At 40.8% G+C, this 13,028-nt stretch overlaps 1 pseudogene; it reads right to left on the reverse strand.

Moving 5' to 3' along the window:
• Positions 1-9,112: 9,112 nt before the first annotated feature.
• Positions 9,113-9,649, reverse strand: LOC131820664 (large ribosomal subunit protein eL15-like; annotated as a pseudogene).
• Between the last annotated feature and the right edge of the window lie 3,379 nt (positions 9,650-13,028).

A 13,028-nucleotide genomic window follows, 5' to 3' on the forward strand; every position in this document is an offset into this window, starting at 1 on the left:
ACGTATTCAAAATGACTGAACTGACTTAGTAAATTCTAGTTATGCAGTCATTAAGTGCCAGGCCTTGGCTTATTCCCATAATATGTATAGCTCAATATTGTAGTTAGAGCTGCCAAACATACATTTGTTATTTGCTTGCTTAGGTATTTGTTTACATACTTACTTAATGATTCAATATTTATTTATTGAATGCCTGGCATTTTCTACCTTCCCTTCTTTGTGCCTAAAAATGTTTTCTTTCTACTGCTTTCAGCATCCCCGTCCCTATGTCCATCTTACTTCCCCAGACAAAGCACAGGATTCTTGATGACACCATCGCCAACATACTTTGCTTACGGAGCACCTTCTCAAAGAAAGTAAAATTTCCACTTCCACTGACATATTGAAAACATTACTAGCCATTAATGGCAGAACATAACAATGTCCAGGAGTGGAGGGGAGAATGGCTGGCCAAGCTTAGTATGAGTTAAAGGTTCACCAAAAGCCTCCTAAGAAAGGAGTTCTAATCCAGGACAAGGGAGAGTGGCATTTACAGAAGTAGGGCTAGGGTGAGGACAGTCCATGAAGGCAGTGAGTGGAAATGTTGTGAAAGGAGCACTGAATAAGACGTGGCAGGTGGTGATTCACCTGGACAGTCATGGGTGCTGAATAAATAAATACATGGTTTTTGACCGAGTCCGTAAGAAAGGGATAAGGTAGATACGTTCAGAGAGACCAGATCATAAAATTGTTTGCATGCCAGGCAGACAGAATTGGACCTGATGCTGCAGGTAGTGGGTAGACTTTGAAAGTTTTGAGCAGGAAAGCGTTATGTGTATGGAGTGGCAATTTAGAATGCTAAATTGGGTGATAATGTAAAAGTCACACTGAGGGGCAAGAGCTGAAGGCACTGACCTCCCTCAACAGCAACGATATTCAAGTGGATTGCAAAAGAGGTGCAGGTGGGTGACTGTGACACTGGGGGGAAATGACTTATTAGAGAAAGAACACAGGGGATTAAGCCAATGCATCTCAAAGTCCTGTTAATAGTTCCTCCCCAAATACCTCTAAAATCCAACTACTTCTCTCCATCTCCGCTATCATGTGCACTAATCTGGACAACTACCACGTTCCCTAAAGAAATGTACCCTCTCATGCTACTGCTATCTGCTGGCCCCTTCCACAAAATACTGCCAGACTGAACTGGATGGCTTGGTCAATGAAGCTTCCGACTCTTGGTTTCTGCTGAGGTCATGATCTTGGGGTGGTGAGACTGAGCCCCAAAGTTGGGCTTGTGCTCAGTGAGAAGTGTGCTAGAGATTCTTTCTCTGTTCTTCTCCCTCTGTCCCTCCCATCCCAAACTCTCTCTTTTTCTCTCTTTCAAATAAATAAGTAAAATCTTAAAACACACACACACACACACACACACACAAGGTTTGTGAATATTACCATTCTCCAACTTGAAATTCTTCAGCGGCTCCATTTACATTAAAACACAATGCAAAGTCTGTAAGCTAGCCCCCAAATGATTCATCCCTGTTTTTCTCTCCCTTTCCAGCACATGCCATTCTCTCCCCTACTCTCTGGGCTCCAGCCCCATCAGATTTTTCTCATGTTCTTGGACAAACTATTCTTCTCAAACAGTCTTGTCATAAACTTGGCCCATTCTTTGAGATTCTCTCTTCTTTGTCATTTGTTGGAATAACTGGTACTTCTGTACATTGTGGTTTACATGGCAAGTGAGCCTCGTAGTCACAGTTGAAGCCTGTAAAGTCAGCCAAATTTTGAAAGTCCTTGCACATAATTAGGAAATCGAATAACACTAACATTTCAAGAAAGGGGAATACTCTTGTGTTTGGTTATGCAAAGCCATCCCATATTTTTTAAGCTTATTTTTTTAATTATAGTAAAATACACATAATATAAACTTTATGATTTCAACCGTGTTACCTGTACAATTCAGTAGCGTAAAGAATAGTCACATTATTGTACAACCGACACCACCCTCCCTTTAAAACTGCTTCATCTTCCCTAACTGAAATTCTGTATCCATTAAAAAAATAACTGCCTCTTCCTCCCTCACCCCAAGCTCAGTCCCTCAACTTGACTGTTCTAAGTACCTCGTGTATGTGGAATCAGATATATGATTGTCCTTTTGGACTGGCTTATTTCACTTAGCATTATGTCTTCAGCATTTATTCATGTTATAGCGTGTGTCAGAATTGGCTTCCTTTTTAAAGCTCAACAATGTTTCACTGTATGTGTAGATCCTATTTCGTTTAGCCATTCATCCACTGATGGACATCTGGGTGGTTTCTACATTTAGTTATTGTGGACAGCACTATTCTGAACATGGACATCCAAATACTTGTTAAAATCCTTGCTATCAGTTCTTTGGGGGGGTTATACCCAAAAGTGGAATTTCTGGACCACAGGGTAATTCTACGATTAATGTTCCAAGGAACTGCCATACTATTTTCTACAGTGGTTGTGCCATTCCCACCTGGAAAGCACAAGGGTTCTAATTTCTCTGTATCTTCATCAACAACTTCTGTTTGTTTGCTTGTTTTTTAATAGTAGTCCTCTTAACAAGAGTATAGTGTACACTGCATTTGTAAATAAAAGATTTGTTTGAGACAGAGAGAGAGTGAGAGAAAGTGGGGGGAGGGGGTGATCTGCCCTGGACCCTCTCAACTGTGTGAGGGGATCTGCCCTTGTGGATCTTGCCTTAGCAAGCAACAGGGTCTAAAACTGTTTTAGGCTTAGTTTTATTCTGGTAATTTCTTTCCAATTTCAGGTGGGTTCTAACAAAAGGTCAGAGGAACAACAGAAGCAGATGGCCTTCCTGAGGCGTGTGCCAAAGGAATTCGTGTGTGTCTTAGGGGTGACGTCTCCACCCATCGCACAGCTCAGAGGCTCAAGGGCAGATCCCCAACATTGTGCATGTCCCTTCCTGAGCACTCCCTGGTGCAGACTACAAGTCTGACAAGGAAAATGTGCTGTGATCATCACAAGGGGAGAAAGCAGCTGCTCTAAGGTGGAGTCTATTGTCAAGGCTCTCCTGGTAACAAAAAGAGGAAAAGGCCTATCAAAGCATTTCCTGCTCACAGGAGCCATGTGCTTCCATTAATTCTTCTCCCCAGTCAGTCTGTCTCCCTCAGGCTAATGTCTCTCAATGTCCACTGTCCCAGAGAACAGAACAGGCATTTTTTAGCCATTAATTTTACACCCATTACAAACAGTGTGGTCTTTAATGAGGAGAACTAGCTCAGATGTTCAGTGATGTGCACTTACGGTATTTCATAGGGAATGAGAGAGTGTGGTTAGGGCAGTGAGGATTTTTCAGAATTCTGCCCACACCTGTCAATTGCTCTGGCATTGCATCAGGTTTCACGGAGATAATGGTGAAGTTGCTGCCCTTCCTGAACCTCCAAGGGGTTCCAGAACACAATGAATATTCTCTTGAGTATAATATTGGTAAAATTCACACCTTATTGAAGAGATTAACTAGCCCTGGGAGTCATCGAAAAAATATTTCTAAATGAATGACTAAGTTCTGCCAACCAAATTAACTAGCCATGGGAGTAAGTTAAAAAAAAAAAAAAATTTTTTTTTTTTTTTTTTTTTTTTTTTTTCTGAATAAGTGACTGAGTTTTGTGAACTAATCTGGATTTAATCTCAGAGAAGCAGGCCTGGCGTGTGACTGTTATGAATAAGGCCGAGTGTAGTTTCTTGTACTGCATCCTTCTTCTGGAAACCAGAATGTTACAAAGAAGGGGAACAGGGAGAACTATGTGCACTAATAAGCGAGATGGCGAGGCAGAATTTGGCAAATGTGTATCCGGCTCTTTCACGGTGAGATCCCCTAAGTGGTGATATGACAGACTGCAAAAACTAGTAGAGGATAATCAAGATGATCAACACTAGGGTGTTGAACAGAGGTTCTCTGTTCAACATCACTAGACATGTGAGGGAAGTCCATCCTACAACACCCAGGCAACGGGTGGCCTGCCAGCTGACCACAGAGGTATGAGAGAACCCAGAAGAGGACAGCCGAGGACAGGCCAGAGGGACCCCCAGCTGACCCACAGAGCCGTTGTCATTTTAAGTCACTAAGTATTGGGAGGGTTCATTAGGCAGCAGAAAATCAATGTTGCCATGGCCATGAGGGTGAGACATCTCTGCTGTAAGGCTAGCTCTTCAAACCTTACCAAAGCCAGAGTGAACTTGTCCTCAGACCACTGTTTCTCGCTTTCCTTTCATGAATAATTTGCTCCCCTGCTTGGCAGTTAAATCTCTTCTAGGAGTGGATGACTCGGGGGGTCCTCCAGTGAGTTTAACTAGGACTGTGAGTTTAATTAGGGTGAGTGAGTCTTTCCAAGTCTCTCACCCTCTGTGCCTATGGTCTTGAGCGCCTGGTCTTTCTTGGCTGAGGAGCAGGGTTTTAAGCAGTGAGGCATGCAGCGTGTCCCTTCCCTGCACAAGGATGCATTGGTCTCGCATTTTTACAAACCCATATATCAGCAGCATGGAACTTTTAAATCCAAGGAGAGAAAAAGATTTGATTTCTTACATCAGTTTTAAAATAAGGAAAAGCTGTAAAAGAATAAAAGTTCACTGAAATAGGTGTGAAATCTAATCAGTGAGATACGAGATCCCAGTCTTGACATCTTTCGAGGATGATGAGGAATCCATTTGTCAGGGTGGGTACTCATGGAAGAATCCCGTGCCCTTTTGATCCCATAAGAAAGGGGAAGATGCCGATATCTACAACATCCAAATGTGTGTAGAAAAAAAGATAATACTAGTTCATGTCTACTCGATATGACTATGACCCATTTAAAGTTTAAAAACCAGATACTCAGGTTGTTATTTTGCCACATATTCTCTCACACTTAGTTGGTAGGCTTATTTCAGTCAGTTTATTTTATTAAATGATTATTCATTATACACACACACGCATCCCAAATGAAATTAGACTGTAGTCATGGTATTTGATTCCTAAAGACACGTTGCAGGCTTTATTCCACAAAGGTTCCCACACTACTCATGCACAGATTAAGGAACTCTCTAAATCTGTTCTATTCATTCTGAAATCCTTGCTACGTAAGGCAAGATATATAGAATTACTTTTGTGCCCAACACAGCCTGGATTCAGTCTACTTATCAAGTGGGACTTTTTAACCTTCCTGGGATCATCCCCTCCCTACTTCACACTCACCCAAAGGAATGCCAGAGTTGTGGCAGCGACTGGTTGCATTGAAGCTCGAAGGAGAATGGGGGAACACAGTACTTTTTAGTCTTAGACCCATAACTGGAGAGACAAAAATTACATCAAGAACAACAGAACCAGACATGATCAGCAAACTCAGGTCACAGATGTTCAGAGAACTTGTTCACTTCCACAGATCATTTTGAAGCCATTCATGTATACTGAAAAGCAAAACAACATGTTTCATGGCAGAAATGCATCAGGGCCAAACGCCTTCCCGGCATCACTCTTAACAAGAACTATGCTTCGTGCCACCGTTCAGTTACTCAGGGTTTCCACTGACTGCTCTCCTTGGACATGAGGAGACAAAAAAGAAGCAGATGATTTCAAGTTCATTCATAGACTAATAAGTTGATACATCAAACAAACATCCTATGTTTATGTGAAGTGTGTCCATTCATTCAACAAACATTTACTGAGTATCAGCCTCATGTTAGGCTCTGTGGTAAATGCTTTGTAATAGTCGAAGGCAAACAACCCGTCCCCAAGGATCTTACCCTTGTAGGTATTTAACTTTTGACCATTTTAGCACACATTCTCTTATTTTGTGCTTACAACAACCAAGAGGAATAAGTATGGAGGTGTGATGAGTTGGATTGTGTCCCCTCTATATTCATATCTTAAAATTCTAACGCCCAGTCCTTTCGAATGTAACTGTATTTGGAGACGTGGCCTTCAGTGTGGTGGTTAGGTGAAGAAAAGGCTTTTGTGGGGGGTGCTAATTCAATATGATCGCTGCTCTTATAAAAAGAGCAGAATAGGTCACAGAGAGGGAAGATCATGTAAAGACACAGGGAAAAGATGGCCGTCGACAACGCAAGGAGAGAAACCTCAGAAGAAACCAACCCTGCCGCTACCTTGAAATTGAAACTTGTTGCCTGGAGAATTGTGAGGAAAAACATTTCTGTTGTGTAAGCTACCCAGTCTGTGGTACTTTGTATGGCAGCCCAAGTGAACTTATCCAGGAAAGAGGTATTGTCCTTGTTTTACGGATGATAAAGTGAGGCTGAGACAGAGTAGATAATTTATTCAAAATTCACACCTAATGAGTAAATGTCAGACACAAGATTTTCTAATCCATCTCTTCCTTATGCCCTGCATGCGTCTCTGTTTCTCTGTCTGTTGCCTGTTGCACTGCACATTGAACAATCTTGCCATCTGACAGCCAAGACCAGGAAAAGCTGCGAGCAGCCATTTCTCTTAGTGCACCACCACCTCTGGTCCTTTTCTCCTTTACCAACTTCAGATGTTCCCTTATCCTGGGTTTCGATCTGCCTGCCCTCCCCTTAAAATTAAAACCACATCATCTCAGTGGGGGGTCCTTGCTGTTAGAAAGAAAGTGTTTTATTAAGTGCTAGTATGCTAAGTTACAAGCGATTGTTAGTGCTGAGTGCTAAACATTCTTTAAGACTAACTTTAAAAGAATAACTTGTCTAGACTGAGAAGTGAATTCTCCAGGGAAGCAGGCAAGTGGTAAATATAGTTAGTGGGAGAGAAAGACCTTCTATTCATTTGACAAATATATTTTTATTGCTAAGATTATGTGCCTTGTGGAAGTTGATAATGGTGATCAGGGGATTTCTTAGAATTTATGAGCCTAGAGGAAATAATGGTGTTTGATTAGATGAGAGATAATAGAAATAACAAATTACAGGAGAAGGTGCTAGTCACATCTTGGGTCAACAGTTTGTTTAGTCAAAAATGTATTGAAGCTGCAATGTGCCTGGGGAGACACGGATGATTTAAAATGAGCCACGTGCTTATCCTGCATACAGCTGGTGACTTTAATCTAGGTCAGTGGCTCTCAATCTGACTTTGCAGCAAAATCACCTGGGGAGTGTTTTAAGAACAGAAATAGCAGGTGACCAGCCCCAGAAATTCTGAATCATTAAATCCAGGGGCCTGGATTTTAAAATGTTCCCCAGGAGATTCTGATAACAGGAGGTTTGCAAACAACTGCACCGTGGAGGTATTCCACATTTATCAGTCAGGAAAGATGCTGTTAAATAACACTTCTATTGACTGTGGCTCCCATGGCTCTCTGGGATCAGTAGGATTCTCCAAAATCTTTCAGATGATAAAACCTAGGCATAAATCATAAACATGGACAAATTGTAGGAGAATAAGAAGAGAAGGTAGTGATAGGAAGCAGAAGGTTACTTCCTGGTAAAACCTAGAAGTATCAAAGTAGACACCTATCAGACTGAAATCTAAGGAAAGAAGTCACAGAAAATGTTATCTATACACTGTGTAATTATTAAAATTCAAGAGTAATTATACCCTCCTCAACATATGTCCTTACTTGGTCATGATTTTTCAATTAGGGACAGAATAATATAGTAAGAAAAACTCTAACTGCCAAAAACCAAATCCTTTTTAAGTCTTCTATTAAAAAAGTGCCATCAACAGCAGATCCGACTGTAACATAAGAAGCGGGCCCCACAACTGATGTTCTTCACAATTAACTGTGCAATTTCATAAGGACATCCATTACCAGGCCCAGAGAGGTCGGGACCAGGAATCCATATTTTTTAAAAAGCTACCTTGAACTCAAACTTGTCGCTGATGATTCTTAGGTGCAGTTGAGATTATCTTAGTGGCCGTGTCATTGCACAGATGTTGGCACATCAAACTATTACCATGTGACCCCAGCAAGGGACCCTCAGCCAGAAAAGAGGCAGCCTATTCAAAAACATAGATGGATCCACAGAAAGTTGTTTTCCTTGCCTTCTGCCTTTGGCAACCATGATTAATGATCAAAACTTTTACACTTTTGCCTTATTTCAGAGAAATTCCTGCCACACGTGGGATAGCTTCTGATCCAGTAAGAAGTCCCACCGTAGGCGGTGGTTGAGTTATTTATTCCCATTTATTTCGAGTCTGAGCTCAGACATGGGCCAGTCGGATCTAGATTTCCCCTTACAGATGAAATCTAGAGATAGGAAAGGAATTTGCAGAAGGCACAGTTGGGAAAACCCCCAGAATTCCTGCCTTGATCTGCTGGTATTTGCTCAACACCAGGCTGCTGCTGCCCATAGATGAGGACAGAGAGGTTCCAGAGCACAAACTGCTATGCTCTCTTAGGACACTAAATGGTGTACATATGTGCAAATGTACGTGAGTGTGTGCACATGCATGTACATGTGTGTGCTTGTATTTGTATAAGTGTATATGTGTATGTTTTTGTGTATATGTGTGTGATGTGTAAATGTGTACGTGTATATGTTATTGTGTATATATGTGCATATGTGTGTGTATGTGCATGCATGTATGTTTGTGTGTGTGCACACGGGAAACCAGTGTGTGTAAGGGGGAGGGGGGAAAAGGTGGCTACAACAAAACTCTTCTGACTACTCAACAAAAGTACTCCTGACTTTTTTGGGACCACTGCTAACCCATATTGGAATGGGATATTTATTTCCCAAATTCTGTACGGCAGTTTTGCTAATCTTGGGTGCAGACGTTAACATAGAACACATTTGTGTGTGTCTGTTGTAATCACTTAAGACAGCTAGAAACTTCGCAAAAAAAGTTATTTAAGTGAAAAGAGAGCTCAGTAGCCATTTCTTATAATATCTGTTATATAATAAGGCTCATTATAAGGTCAAATGTGTTTACAATTTCTAAAAAATGTAATAGGGAATATACTAGACGGGGTTTCTGTCTGGCTTTGCATGACCTCTTCCATGTCATCCTCAGCTTCCACACAACTAAGCTTGGCTTCCGGAGCTGCAAACCTCCTTTGTGGCTTTTCACCTCAGTAGACCGATGCTGAGGCAACCAAGTTCTGGAAGAATCAGGGCAGAATCTATCCGTGTGTTGAGTGCATTATTTTTCTTTTCTTTCTTTTTCTTCTTCTTCTTCTTCCTCTGCTTCTTCTTCCTCCTCTTCGTCTTCTTCTTCTTCCTCCTCCCCCTCCTCCCCCTCCTCCTGCCTCTCCTCCTCCTCCTTCTTCTTCTTCTTTTCCCCTAAGTCAGAGAGTGTTGTGTCTTCTCCATGCCCCACGGTGAGACCCTTCAATAATGGGTGGAGCTTCTGACGCTTTCTTTCCAAGCTCATGGCTCCTGCCACCTGCAGATGTTAACCTTCATGTTCCCTGTGCTGGTGGACTGGTTTGGTGACCCATGGGTGTCAGGATTTCTTCTGAGAGCTTTACGGGACGGATCAATGAGGTTAACCTCAGTGAATTTGTACATGGAATCTTGACCAACCAGGTAAGAATTCAGAACTTCTCAGAGCCCTGCAGTGATGTCCAGCTTGCTCCTCTGCAACAGACTGAAGGCTTAGGGCAAACTCTAGCTGGCAAACACCATGATGGACAGGTTTGCCATAGGTGGCACCCTTAGAAACTAGGCGTTTGTGACCATCACATCGCACATGAGTCTGATATATGACATGACATCAGTGTGCTTCTTCATCCAAAGCTTCTGGATGTACTTGTAAGCACCCATGTTTGCTGACCTTTGAGCTAAGGGCTGCAGCCAGATGTAAAGGAATATATTATTTTTCAAAATATTAATCATATCTTTTCCTAGAGTCTGATACTTAGCAGTTTGGCAGTAAGTGTCACTCCTCTATTTAAAGTCCTTAATGATTCTCTGTTACCTTCAGAATAAAATTTAGACTCAAGTTTGTTATTTAAAACCCAGTTGCCTTTCTAATTATTACCCCAAAATACTTGGGCCCCTAGCCATTCGGAACTGCATACAGATTCTCAGACAATTCACACTCTTTCCTGCCTTCTTGCCTTTGCAAACATTATACACAGATGATGAAATAAAATTTTCCCTGTCCACCCTCTTTATTAAATCCTACTTTGATAATTCTCCATGGAATCTTCTAGGATCTCCCCAGGTTGGGTTAGATTTCCTCTGCTTCTGCTACTCCCCAAACATACACAAAATCATACAGACAGACCCCCCCCCCCCACACACACACACCTGTGCCCTCATAGCCTCTTGTGAACTGCTATTATACATTCCACTATATTACATTTATTTTAAAACATTTTCAGGTTCCTCTGTTAAGGAGAACAGGGATCCCTTCTGGGTATGAGGGCTCACACATTGGTGCTTACTACATTTTTACTGCATGAGTATATAAGATACAAACTCTGATTTTACTGTACAACTCTCTGTGTATAAGAAAGGAGTTACCCAAGAAATATGCCATCTTGGGAAACTCCTATGTGGAGTTTAGAAGGGTAATTAAGGTACTCCAAAAGACCACATAATTCCTAGACCATGGCGTCATTATTCATTTATTAGTTGATGCTCTCCAAGGGAACATAAACTGTATCCTCTGACTACCCTCTAACAATGGGGAAAAATAGCAGGCACTCCTCTATCCTGGGCCTCTTTCTCAGTAAATCCCATCTGTTGGAGTGTGCAAAAGCACACAGCCTCTGGCGTGGGCCACAGTGATGAACAGAGGAGTTCTCCTCTGCGTGAATAAACTCATGAATCCATAGTTTCTAATTTACCCCAATGAGTAAATGGAGACCCAAAATGTTGACTGACAACTGGAAGAGGTATTAGAGGTGACCTTTTGTTCCAAGTGCTAACCCAAGTGTTATTTTAACTGCAGACTTGAAAGGCTACATCTAAGAGCCCTTGACACAATTAAAATGACTAAACCATGAAACTTTCCCATATAAAGCAAGTGCCAAATAAACAGACAAGGAGACACAGAGCAGATAAAAGTGATTTCTCAAAGGCCATGCCTTCCTGTCTTCCTGACTTATTAGCTTATAAGTAATTGTCATTTTATAGGAAAAAAGGGAAGCTAAGCTTCTCCTAGAGAACAGTGTAACCTCGTGCTTTGGAGCCGGACTCCCCAGGTGTGACTCCTGGCCTCACCAGCCGTGTGCTCTTGAGCATGTCACTCCAACTCTCTAGGCTTCAGTGTCATTACGCCATTCACACATGCTCTCATGTCATAGTAGTGAGCATTTTAATGCCTAAAATACACTCAGAAAGTTGTCTCAATAAAATGAAGTTGTTATTATTATGGTCCTAATAATGCAAAGGTTATTAACGACCTTTTTCACCTTTTTGTTTTTGTTTTTAGATCTTTTATTACAATGAGGTGCCTTGAGATATATTTGGCCATCCCTGGGCCACAGAAGGATTTCTGAACTGAACTAGCCTTACCTGTTTGGATGATATTCATTTTCACCTCACATTAAATGATGAAAGTATTATGAATCTAAAAGTCACCCTTATATAATCACATTGATTCTAACTTTTGTTGTCTCAGAAGGGGAAAGCCAGCATGATTCTGGCAAATCCACTGGAATCCTTCTCCACAGTGTTGTGGATCATATCCCAATTGCTTTCTAATTTGTTTTCCATGTTATAATCTAGCAATCAGAAAATAATGATAATATACTGCAAGAAAACTAAGTTAGTTCATGCAAATTTGCAAAGTGGGTAAGATAAGCATTGTACTCTCTTGAAAACAACAGGGGCGGAGCATAGAGTTATGCATCAGTGTAATAAATTCAACCTTTTGACTAGGTTCAGCATCCAAGATGCATTTAAGTCTTTAGAAAGAAAATGAGTTAAACATTTTCATAGGAATATGGTAGCTATCCTGGAGGAAAAGTTAACAAGTTTCCTTCCCAAGCAGTTTGTCGATGTCTTTTGGGGATTCTAGATAGAGAAACTGGGTCACTAATAGGCCAGGTCCGAGGCAGAAGCTTATATTTAGCATGGGTGAGATCATTAAGCAAGCTCAGTTTGTAAGCATGGGGAAAATAAGGTCATGGAACTGAGGACCCCTGCGTAGCCTCTGCTTTGGTAATCCCCAAATGCCATGATGAGCTGAGCCTTCCACCTGTCAAAAACTTCCTCTTTTGTTCTTAATTTATATTGGTGTCATGGATGTCTTTGCAAATCTGATAGAAATTATAAACACTTCTCCCACACAGGCACACATTTCTGCATATTAATTTGTGGCTTTCGTGGGTGTTCTCATGTAAAAAATTCCTTCTCAGGGGAGTGATTTTATATTATCTTCAGTGAACTTATCAATTAACATTTGAAAATAGGTCTGACCACTTCATTTCCTTTTTAAAAATGTGTTATTTAAAATCCTGACTTGTAACTCTCCCAGAAGATTTTAGATCATTCAGTTGTTTTGTTTTACTATGATCAGCAAGTTTAAGAAACCTCTGTACCTGTTCCAAAATGCCTAATTTCAGGGAAATTCTATTTCTGTCTGCTAAGAAAGAGCAGGAGGCATTGATGTATGCCTTCTTGGAAAGATTTTATTATAATTTTATGAGAAAATAAGCAAAGTGACTGTAATGTTATTCCCATATTGACTTATATGGAATAAACCCTGATGACCCACAGAATCTTGATCATAATTTGGACTCTACCCCCAAATATATTGTTTTTGGAGAAATAAATGCACAAATGTACATAGCTCCTGTCACCACAGAGGAAAAATTTCAAAAACATGGAGAAAAAAAAGCTTTTTAAAATTCACCCTCCATGAACACATAAACACCACTATTGGTGAGCCAGTCAATGAATTTCTATGCTTAGGTCTTATATTTTAAAGTTGGGACAGAGAAACATCCTAGATATTTGATGTAAGAATTTGTTTTGAAGAAGTTTGGCAATTAACATAAAGCTACTCTAAAAGCACATTTTACTCTTAAGAGTAAAATCCTTACAAACGTTTATAATAGTTCATAAAAGTTTGTAGTAATAAATATTTACCACTTTACTTTTTCCTTTGAGACCAATCATCACAGACCAAAAGCAGC

Source organism: Mustela lutreola, chromosome 18 (assembly GCF_030435805.1).
Source record: "Mustela lutreola isolate mMusLut2 chromosome 18, mMusLut2.pri, whole genome shotgun sequence".
NCBI classification, from domain to species: Eukaryota; Metazoa; Chordata; class Mammalia; order Carnivora; family Mustelidae; genus Mustela; species Mustela lutreola.